We start from the raw sequence: 11,935 nt of genomic DNA on the forward strand, positions 1-11,935 counted from the left end.
CATCACAAGCTCTCACGGTCAATGAAGGATATTCCTTCTAGCGGGAAGACCTGATCAGGCTCGGAAATCCCGGTTACAAGACATCCTCGACAATGGTAAAACAAGTCCAGCAACACCGCCCGAATGTGCTGACAAATCCCGATAGGAGCTGCACATATCTCGTTCTCAGGTGAAAGGATCGATATGGTTGACTAGGGGGGGGGGGGTGAATAGGCAACTAACAATTTTTAGCTTTTCTTTAGCAATTTAAACTTTGCATCAAAGTAGGTTGTCTAGATATGCAACTAGGTGAGCAACCTATATGATGCAACACGGATAGGAACACAAGCAAGCAAGATATATGAAACAAATAAGCTTCCACAAGTAAAGGCATGAGATAACCAAGAGTGGAGACGGTGGAGACGAGGATGTGTTGCCGAAGTTCCTTCCCTTTGAGAGGAAGTACGTCTCCGTTGGAGCGGTGTGGAGGCACAATGCTCCCCAAGAAGCCACTAGGGCCACCGTAATATCCTCACGCCCTCACACAATGCGAGATGCCGTGATTCCACTATTGGTGCCCTTGGAGGCGGCGACCGAACCTTTACAAACGAGGTTGGGGCAATCTCCACAACTCAATTGGAGGCTCCCAACGACACCACGAAGCTTCACCATAATGGACTATGGCTTCACGGTGACCTCAACCATCTAGGATGCTCAAACACCCAAGAGTAACAAGATCCGCAAGGGATTAGTGGGGGAATCAAATATCTCTTGGTGGAAGTGTAGATCGGGGCCTTCTCAACCACTCCCGAGCAAATCAACAAGTTTGGTTGGCTAGGGAGTGAGATCGGGCGAAAATGGAGCTTGGAGCAATAATGGAGCTTAGTGGTGAAAGAGGTGAGTCAACGGGGAAGAAGGGGACCCCTTATATAGTGTGTGGAAAAGATCCAACCGTTACCCACCAACCAACCCGCGGCCAGCGGTACTACCGCGCCTGGCCAGTGGTACTACCGCAAGGCCGCACGGTACTACTGCTTGCAACCAAGCGGTACTACCGCACGGCTGTGCGGTACTACCGTACCGACCCACGGTACTGCCGCAACCCCAGCACAGAACCGATAAACAGACGCACAGGAGCTGGGGGCGGTGCTTCTGCACGCGCGGTACTACCGCGAGGCAAAAATCCCAGCCAGGGGAGAAGGGAAACTTCCGTGCCTACTTCCGCAAAGAAACAGAAGTAGCAAAAACCCGACACAGTAGTACTGCCGAGGGGCGGTACTACTGCCTGACTGCATAGCGCGGTACTACCGCTCGGCGAAAACGGTACTACCGCGGTAGGTGCGGATGTAAAAAATTACATCCGCTCCTACTACCGCAAAGGGGCGGCACTAGCCTGGTGGACAGCAGTAGTGCGGCTCCAGGGGAACGGTACTACCGTGGGCACCTGCGGTACTACCGCGGATGCCTACGATACTACCGTTGACCTGGGAGCAGTACTACCGCAACCAACAACGGCAGCCAGACAAGGAAGGCAAGAAAATGGAGGAAGCTCCAAGGAAGAAGGAGGGGATAAGAAGGAGACGTGTACGTGATGATTCCACCCAAACCTTTCCAACGCGGACCCCCTCTTAATAGTACGGCTTTCTTACGACTCAAATCCACCAAAAAGAAACGTAGAAAAGACGCCGTCTTCGCCAGTCTTCGAGGGGCACCCAATCGTCTTTTGCCTAGCAAAGAAGTGTCTGGAATACTCATGGCACACGATTAGTCCGCAAATGCGTTGTCATCAATCACCAAAACACTTAGGGATAAATATGTCCTTACAATCTCCCCCTTTTTGGTGGATTGATGACAAAACGGGATTTGCACAAAGAAAATACTATTAAGTAAATGCAAACCCCTCCTCTCTATAATATAGACGGGCTCCCCCTAGATGTGTGCCACCTAGATGAGTGCTATGGACTGCATGGCACATGAATACTAGGAACAGAGCCCCCCTATATTATAGAGACAAGGCATATCTATCACTAGACAAGATAGTACAAACATAAGTTAACTAAGATAGATAGAGTGCATATGTCTTACACCATATGTAGGATAGGTCTGGAAGGCACAAACCAAACAAAAGGAAACGAGGCAAACGAGGTCCAAACGACAAAGCAAACAAACACACCAAGCATGACACAACGCAAATCCCTACACTCTCTCCCCCTTTGGCATCGAGACGCCAAAAAGGCAGAGAGGACACCTACACACACGGGGTGGCTCAGGCAGAGAAGTCGTCCCACTGCTCCTCGTGCTCCTCGTCAGACTCAGCGGCGGGGATAGTCTCCTCGAGGTCATCCTCTGAACTGGTCCACTTGTATCCCTGCTTTGACATCCAGGCAGCCTCAGGTGTGATGACGTCCTCAGACCCGCCAGACACATCCTCTCCAAAGAGCCTCATAACCTTCTTGTCACGGCGGCGACTCTCCTTGTCTGTCATGTGAGCCCTGTACTGTCCCTTCGACTGCATGCAGAAGATAGTCTTCATCTTGTCCTTTAGCTTCTTGGCCCATGACGGCTCAGTGGAAGAAGTGGTGGACCTAGCAGCACGGTCCTCAGCAACATTCTCAGCAGCAGCAGCCTCCCCCTCACCAGCAGCCCTCCTAGCAGAAGAGGCCTCAGCACGAGTAGTGGTGTTGGCCTAGTTGGGATTGACGCGGAGGCTGATGGACTCATGGCGAATCCAGTCTGGAGCAAGGAACTCATCACCCGGGTACATCTTCTCCCAAGTGGTGGAGAGCAGCAGAAACAGGTACGGTCCATAGATAGGTACCTTGCGAGTGAACACCGCAAACCGAAGCTCACACCACATGATGTGTGAGACATCAAGTGGCTGAGTCTGAGAAGAACGTGCCTCTGCACACAAGAGCAACATGTCCACGAGATATGCATGTACCTTGTCCTTGTCGCCAATGCGTGGGAACAGAGTGTTGTGGAATATGCGATGCATGATATCCAGAAAGGAGTTTAACACCCAAGATGACTTGCCATTGGGGAGTACCTTCTCAACAAGGAAGGGCTGAAGCAGGTTCTTGCTAGCAGACTCAGAGTTGGCATGGGGGCGAACACCAACGGGGGTGTGAAGCCCGTCATCAGGAATGTGCAGTTGATCCATGAACTCTTTCCATGTAGCAGACAGCTGATGGCCATTGGTCATCCAGGTCATCCTCCGCTCCTCCCCGGGATGAAAGTACACTGAGGCAAAGAACTGACAGATGAGCTCAGGGTCATAGTCAAGGTGAAAAGAGATCACTGGCTCAATAGCAAACTGCCCCACCAGGTCTAGAGCCTCTCCAAAATAGTCACGAAACTTGTCCTTCCGCATGTGATGCATGTCTATCCACTTGACCTCCACGAATGTATTCTGCTTGCTCTTGATTACATCCAGATAGATGAGAACCTGTCGCTTGTTCCAGAACATCTCAGTGCCTCTGAGCACAGCCCGAGGAGTCACATAGGGATTGACCCTCCGGCGTTCGACATACTCAGTGACAGAAATCTCGTCCACGCCCTTAGCAGGTTCCTTTTGCTTGCTGGCAGTGGTCTTGACATTGCGCTTGGGGGCATTGGAGCCCTCTGGGGCTTCATCTTGGGGGTTGCGCAGACGCTTGGAGCCAGTGTCACGACTGGGATTGGAACGGCGAGAGCCACCACCTGAGACACAAAACGCAAAAACACCCACAACAGCCAAGAGAGATTAATGCAAAGACCACAACAATGCAAGTGAAACAAGCAGAAAGCACACATGATAAATGCCTAGAGAGAGATTTGATCCCTACGGTAGTACTGCCAAGTGCTGCGGAGCTAAGATAGTAGTACGGCTCTTAGACGCGGTAGTACCGTGCACGATCATGGTAGTACCGGGTGTAGGAGCGGTAGTACGACCTTAGCGCCGCGGATGGCGCGGTAGTACCGCGTCTGCAGAGCGGTAGTACCGCACGGTACGGTAGTACCGGACCTGACGGGCGGTAGTACCGCAAGAGCGGTAGTACCGCACATTAGGCACGGTAGTACCGCACCGCGTCAGATCTGAACAGGTTCAAATCTGAAAAAAGCCCGCGAAACCACGGTGGTACTATGGTTGGACAAAGCTACCACAAGACAGCATATCAAGTATGTTTCCTACGCATCACGACTCTCCTAGATCCTACTCTTGCACAGGTTTGGCCTAAAATCTCAAGAACAACAAGTTTCTCCCCAAAAACCTAGAAGCAAGAGAACAGCCAAGAAAAAGAGGGATTTGGGGAAAAACCTTGGTCCATGGCAAGAGGAAGTGGTGGGGAACGATCCCACCGGTTGGAATCCGAGGAGAGTGGCCGGAGACGGAGATCCGACGAGGGCCTCCGGCGCTGTTCTTGAGAGAGAGAGACATGGAGAGAGAGACAAAAGAATGGGTATGGGGAGTTGGAACTCCCCTGCCCGAGTCATAAACCCCACGCGCCCTCGACGGCGCGGTAGTACTGTGCCCAGACACGGTAGTACCGCCCGGCGCGGTACTTCCGAAGTATCGCACCAGAGCGGTAGTACCGTGCTGTGGCGTGGTAGTACCGTGCCTCCCAAAGCGGTAGTACCGCGGCCAGACGCGGTAGTACCATGAGCTTAAGAAGATGCACGTTTCGAGCACACGAAAAACTGGATCTTTGCACAAAACACTCCGAGCCAACATGACACCACAAGACCACGCAACACACACAACCAGAAAGGCACACGACAAACGAGCCAACCACGAGACACCACCTTTCCAAAAGAGAGGGCGGTGGCCGTAGCCACCTATGTTTGAGTCAATTGGTATGGCACCGCGAAGAATTATCCTTGGGTCCATGACCAAAACTCGTCTTTGAAGCACAAGTACCATCAAACATGGCTAATGTGAAAGACTTGATTGATTTATGCATAATGGGGGGAGGGAGAGTTCATTGAGAGAACATCACTCCCCCTATGTCCATGCCTACATCTAAATAGGACAACACGATGAGTATGGTGGGGTGTGCAAGGGTTCAAGCAACATTGCTCGAATCGATGATATTTAGCTCATGCCTTAACTCGCGGAATCTTGCTTCATCCAAGGGCTTCATGAAGATATCTGCAAGGTTATCATGAGTGTTGACGTAGTTGAGCTCGATCTCTCCTCGCCTAATGTGATCCGGATGAAGTGATACCGGATCTCAATATGCTTCGTCTTGAAGTGTTGCACCGGGTTGAGAGAGATCTTGATGGCACTTTCATTGTCACACCAAAGAGGCACTTTGTCACAAGTGACACCATAATCCTTTAAAGTTTGCCTCATCCATAGGAGTTGAGCACAACAACTACCGGCAGCAACATACTCCGCCTCAGTGGACGAGAGAGACACACAACTTTGCTTTTTGGAAGACCAACTTACCAAAGAGCAACCAAGGAATTGGCACCCTCCGAAAGTGGACTTCCTATCCAGTTTGTCTCCCGCCCAATCAGAATCCGAGTACCCTACAAGCTTGAAGTTTGATCCTCTTGGGTACCATAAGCCAAAGTTTGGGGTATGAGCCAAATATTGAAAGATTCGTTTGACCGCCACATAGTGACTTTCCTTAGGTGCGGCTTGAAACCGTGCACAAATTCCCACACTCAACATGATGTCCGGTCTAGATGCACAAAGGTAAAGCAAGGATCCAATCATGGAATGATATACGTTTTGATCCACCACTTTACCATTGGGATCTAAGTCAAGTTGGCACTTGGTGGGCATTGGAGTGGAAGCCGGCTTGACGTCACTTAGCTTGAATCTCTTGAGCATGTCTTGAGTGTATTTGGATTGATTGATGAAGGTTCCTTCTCTTCTTTGCTTTACTTCGAACCCTAGAAAGAACTTCAACTCTCCCATGGAGGACATCTCGAACTTTGAGGTCAAGAGAGCGGCAAATTCCTCATTGAAAGCTTTGTTAGGAGAACCAAAGATAATATCATCAACATATAATTGGCACACAAACAACTCCCCTTTGACCTTCTTTGTAAAAAGAGTGGGGTCAATTAGCCCAACTTCAAAACCACGGTCTTGTAACAACTCGGTAAGGTGGTCATACCACGCACGTGGGGCTTGTTTAAGGCCATAGAGTGCCTTATCGAGTTGATACACATGATCGGGAAAGTAGGGATCCTCGAACCCGGGGGGTTGCTTGACGTAAACCAATTCATTAATAGGACCATTAAGAAAAGCACTCTTCACATCCATTTGTTGTAACTTAAAGTTGTGATGAGAAGCATATGCAATCAACATGCAAATGGATTCAAGACGAGCAACGGGAGCAAAGGTTTCACTGTAGTCGATACCCTCGACTTGGGAATAGCCTTGTTCTACCAAACGAGCCTTGTTGCGAATGATGATCCCATGGGCATCTTGCTTGTTCTTAAATATCCACTTGGTTCCTATGACATTGTGATTCTCGGTCGGTCTTGGCACCAATCTCCACACTTTGTTGCGCTCGAAGTTGTTGAGTTCTTCATGCATGGCATTGAGCCAATCCGGATCTTCTAGCGCCTCATAGACCTTGTGGGGTTCCACACAAGAGACAAATGCGTGATGCTCACAATAATTTGCTAATTGTCTACGAGTGCTTACCCCCTTTCTTAAGCTTCCAAGCACATTCGTCATGAGATGATCCTTGGTGGAGAGCTTGGAAGCAACCTTGGCGGCACGATGCTCTAATTCCTCCTCGGGGGTGAGACGAGGAGTGGTCACTTGATCATCTTGAGCGTCGTCTTGGGCTTGTTCTTGTTCTTGAACTTGCTCGGAGGATGAGAGAACTTGACCTTGGGCATCACTTGATGTGTCAACACCGTCTTGAGCGTGATCTTGCCCTTGGTCATGTTCTTGAGGATGAGGGTCTTCATGTTGTTCTTCGGAAGCGTGTGGGCCTTGGGTTGGTGATGGCTCCACTTGAGTGGAGCTTTGTCCTTCTCCTTCGGCCACAAGGGGTTCCTCAATGGGTAGGATAAAGCCAACATCCTTTCTTCTTATGTCTTGGGGAGGAATTTCATCACCTACATCATAAGTGCCACTTTGCTCCACTTGGGAGCCGTTATTCTCATCAAACTCCATGTTACACGTCTCCTCAATAAGTCCCGTGGATTTATTGAGGACACGGTAAGCATGAGAGTTTGTAGCATAGCCAACAAATATGCCCTCATAAGCTCTAGCCTCAAATTTAGACAACCGAACACCTTTCTTGAGAATGAAACACTTACACCCGAATACCCGGAAGTACTTGAGGTTGGGCTTGTTACCGGTGAGTATCTCATATGGAGTCTTGTTCAAGCCCTTGCGGAGGTAGAGCCGATTTGATGCATGACACGCGGTGTTGATGGCTTTGGCCCAAAAGTTGTACGGAGACTTGAACTCTGCCATCATGGTCCTTGCCGCATCCATCAACGTCCGGTTCTTCCTCTCCGCAACACCGTTTTGTTGAGGGGTGTAGGGTGCGGAATGTTGATGCTTGATTCCCTCATCACTAAGAAACTCATCCAAGGTGTAGTTCTTGAACTCGGTGCCATTGTCACTTCTTATTGTCAAGATCTTTGCATTGTGTTGACGTTGTGCTTCATTTGCAAAGTCAATGACAGTTTGTTGGGTCTCGCTCTTCCTCTTGAAGAAATACACCCACGTGTACCTTGAGTAGTCATCCACAATCACCAAGCAATACTTCCTACCTCCAAGACTATCGAAGGATGGAGGCCCAAAGAGATCCATGTGAAGGAGCTCCAAAGGCCTCTTTGAATAAATGATAGTCGTGGGAGGGTGAGCCTTCTCATGTAGCTTTCCTTCGATACAGGCACTGCAAGCACGATCTTTAGCAAAACTAACATTCATTAGTCCACGGACATGGTCCCCCTTGAGGAGACTTTGCAAAGATCTCATATTGACATGGGCTAAACGGCGATGCCAAAGCCATACCACATCAACTTTAGCCATTAGGCATGTCGCGGTCTTAGTGGGTCGCTCCGAAAAGTTAATCACATAGAGACCGTTCTCGACATGCCCAACAAAAGCTACTTTAAGAGTCTTGCTCCACAAGAGGGCCACGGTATCGATATCAAAGAAAGTGGCAAAGCCCATGATAGCAAGTTGACGAACGGAAAGTAAGTTGTATGCAAGGGACTCAACAAGCATGACCTTCTCGATCGAGAGATCATGAGAGATGACCACCTTGCCAAGTCCCAATACCTTACAAGATGAGGCGTCACCCCACTCGACATTGGTGGGCATAGATGGAACTTTGTGCACGTCCACCACCAAGTCCTTGCTTCCGGTCATATGATTTGTAGCTCCGCTATCGAGCAACCATGATCCACCACCGGAAGCAAACACCTACAAGAGATCAATGCTTGGTTTTAGGTACCCATTTTGTAATGGGTCCTTTGATGTTAGTAACAAGGGTCTTAGGAACCCAAATAGACCATTCAATGTACTCATGAAGAGAACCAACAAATTTGGCATAAACATGCCCATCACTAGCACGGCATAACACATAAGAAGGGTTAAAATCGCCGGCTTTGTTGAGAGGGGTGACATTGCCCTTCTTGACATTGTTCTTCTTCTTCTCCTCAGGGGAACTCTCTCCCTCCCTCACAAAGGTTTGCATGAGGGGAGGAGGTCGTTTGGTCTTGTCATTCTTCTTCTTGTTCTTGGAGTCGGGCACGTACCCAACCCCTTCCTTGGCCACACCTCCCTTTTGGTTGATCAAGAGATCGTTGAGGTTCTTCTTGCCTTGTATGCAAGTCGCAAGACCTCTCTCAAGTTGCTCCTTCAACTTCGCATTTTCCTCAACAAGATGTATATGCTCACAACACGGGTTAGTAGCATTTGCATTATCAATTAAAACCATATGAGGAAAAGTTGCTTTCTCCTTAGTTAGCTTCACTTGGAGTTGATCATGAGACTCCTTGAGACTAGCGTGAATACCCTTCAAGGCCTTGTGGGCCTTGTCAAGTATATCAAACTCCTCTTTGAGTCTAGCAAGATCAACCCCGCGTTTGGCCTTCTCGGAATTTAGCACACGAGAAACAATGAGGACATGATCATAATCTTTCTTTAACTTAGCATGATCAACGTTGTGTGACTCCTCAAGAGCCAAACGAAGACCACGCTCTTCCTCAAGAGCATTGGAAAGATCCGAAATCTCATCGGCATAGTCACGACTATGCCCTTCCATCTTAGAGATGGTGTCTTCGTGAGCCTCGATCATGTCATTGGCTTCACCAAGTTGTTCCAAGAGAGCAACAAAGTGCTTCTTGGATTTTCCCTTGAGTTTTCCCATAAAGGCCTCAAACTCATTAGCCTCCACATTAGCTCCCTCAAGTTCATTAATGCTATCCGTCGGGGAAGGATGATTAATGATGGTAGTTTTGATGTTGGAGGTTACCTTGTTGGTGGCTTTAGCCATGAGGCACTTGGCGGTGATGCTCTCGTTGGGTGAGTCGAAGAGAGACACCCGTGATGTTGTTGCAATGGCAACGGAGGCCATGGCAACCGACTCACCATCTTCATCATCGTCATCATCCTCATTGTACTCTTCTTGCACAACCAAATCCTTGGGAGGAGTCTTCTTGGTGAAGTTGTCCTTGTTGGGGAACGACTTGGCCTTGTCCTTTCGGATGAGCTTGCCACCATTGTCTTCCCTCTTCTCATACGGGCATTCCGCAACGAAATGACTCACGTTGCCACAATTGTAGCAAGTCCTTACACGTTGCTTGCCCCTTGTGCCACTCGAGTTGCTTTTGCTAAAGTTTGGCCTCGAGTTTTTCTTGCTCCAAAATTGCCTTGAAGAAAGTGCCATGTGTTCATGATATGCATACTTCGTATCTTCGGGGTTGCTCTCCTCTTCTTACTCTTCTTCTTCTTCCACGGTGAGCTTGGCCTTCAATGCAAGGTTAGGCTTCTTTGCCCGTTGAGAACGGAGCACCGCATTGTCGGCGGTCTTGTCCAGAATGTTCATGGCCACAAACTCATCTAACACTTCGCTTGAGGTCAAAGTGTGAAAGTCCGGTCTTTGACGAATGACGGAGGACATGGCCTTGTGATAGGGCATCATTGCCTTGAGGAATTTTCGCTTGATCCAATTGTCATCCGTGTCCTTGCTCCCGTGATCTCGTAGTGAGACCGCGAGTTTGGTTACTCTCCGATAAAGCTCACGAGGTTCTTCATCTTCTTTCATTGCAAACTCATCGGCCTCATCTTGTACAACTTCATAATTGGAGCGTTGAATTCTTGCGCTTCCCCGATAGAGAGAGACAACACAATGCCAAGCATCTTTGGCCAAGGCGAAGGGACGAAGATGAGGTAGGTCTTCGGGTGGAATTGCATCTTGAATGATGAAGAGAGCATTCTCATTGAATTGATTATCCGCGGCTTCTCGAGGAGTGAAGTTGCTTGGATCATGCGGATAAAAACCTTGTTCAATGATTCTCCAAAGTTTAGTGTTCACATGATTTAAATGATGTTTAAAGCGGTAAACCCAAGAATCAAAGTCCTCATTTTTCACAATCTTAGGGGGAGGACCGGCATGATTCAAATGAGTGGAAGGAACCGGTCCACCATAAACAAGTGGTGGTTCCACATGGGCAAAGATGCCGGTGCCATTCTTACCACTAGAAGAAGGAGCCTTTTCATTACTAGCTTCCCCCTTGTCGGGGATAGCATTCGTCACCTTGTTGGCGTGGTCACCCACTTTCAACGATGCGGTGGATAGTTTAAGCCCCTCAAGAAATTTAGTAAACATGCTTTCAACTTCAGTCGTCATGGAGGTTTTCAATGTCTCCAAGGCCACATTGAACTCCTCACGAGAGACCGAGGTTCCCCCATCGCCCGTAGACGAGATCGGATTCACACCGGAGTGTTCCTCCACACCGTCTATGGTATCAACCATACTCTTTGGACGGTAAAGTCCTTAATAAAGAGGCGAGGCTCTGATACCAATTGAAAGGATCGATATGGTTGACTAGAGGGGGTGGGGTGAATAGGCAACTAACAATTTTTAGCTTTTCTTTAGCAATTTAAACTTGCATCAAAGTAGGTTGTCTAGATATGCAACTAGGTGAGCAACCTATATGATGCAACACGTATAGGAACACAAGCAAGCAAGATATATGAAACAAATAAGCTTCCATAAGTAAAGGCACAAGATAACCAAGAGTGGAGACGGTGGAGATGAGGATGTGTTGCCAAAGTTCCTTCCCTTTGAGAGGAAGTACGTCTCCGTTAGAGCGGTGTGGAGGCACAATGCTCCCCAAGAAGCCACTAGGGCCACCGTAATCTCCTCACGCCCTCACACAATGCGAGATGCCGTGATTCCACTATTGGTGCCCTTGGAGGCGGCGACCGAACCTTTACAAACGAGGTTGGGGAAATCTCCACAACTCAATTGGAGGCTCCCAACGACACCACGAAGCTTCACCACAATGGACTATGGCTTCGCGGTGACCTCAACCGTCTAGGATGCTCAAACACCCAAGAGTAACAAGATCCGCAAGGGATTAGTGGGGGAATCAAATATCTCTTGGTGGAAGTGTAGATCGGGGCCTTCTCAACCACTCCCGAGCAAATCAACAAGTTTGGTTGGCTAGGGAGTGAGATCGGGCGAAAATGGAGCTTGGAGCAATAATGGAGCTTAGTGGTGAAAGAGGTGAGTCAACGAGGAAGAAGGGGACCCCTTATATAGTGTGTGGAAAAGATCCAACCGTTACCCACCAACCAGCCCGCGGCCAGCGGTACTACCTGTAAGTGCATCTAGTGCCACCCCTAGTTGGTTTTGGAGTATTGACGACAAACCTAGTTGAGGGACTAACGTGTTTGTGAGAATTCCAGGAAAACACAGGTAGAAGTCCCTCATTGATTCGGTTTTATTACCAGAGATGACCCCTAAAAATGTACGAAGACATT

The sequence above is a fragment of the Triticum urartu genome, chromosome 5, assembly GCF_003073215.2.
Source record: "Triticum urartu cultivar G1812 chromosome 5, Tu2.1, whole genome shotgun sequence".
In the NCBI taxonomy this organism is placed as follows: Eukaryota; Viridiplantae; Streptophyta; class Magnoliopsida; order Poales; family Poaceae; genus Triticum; species Triticum urartu.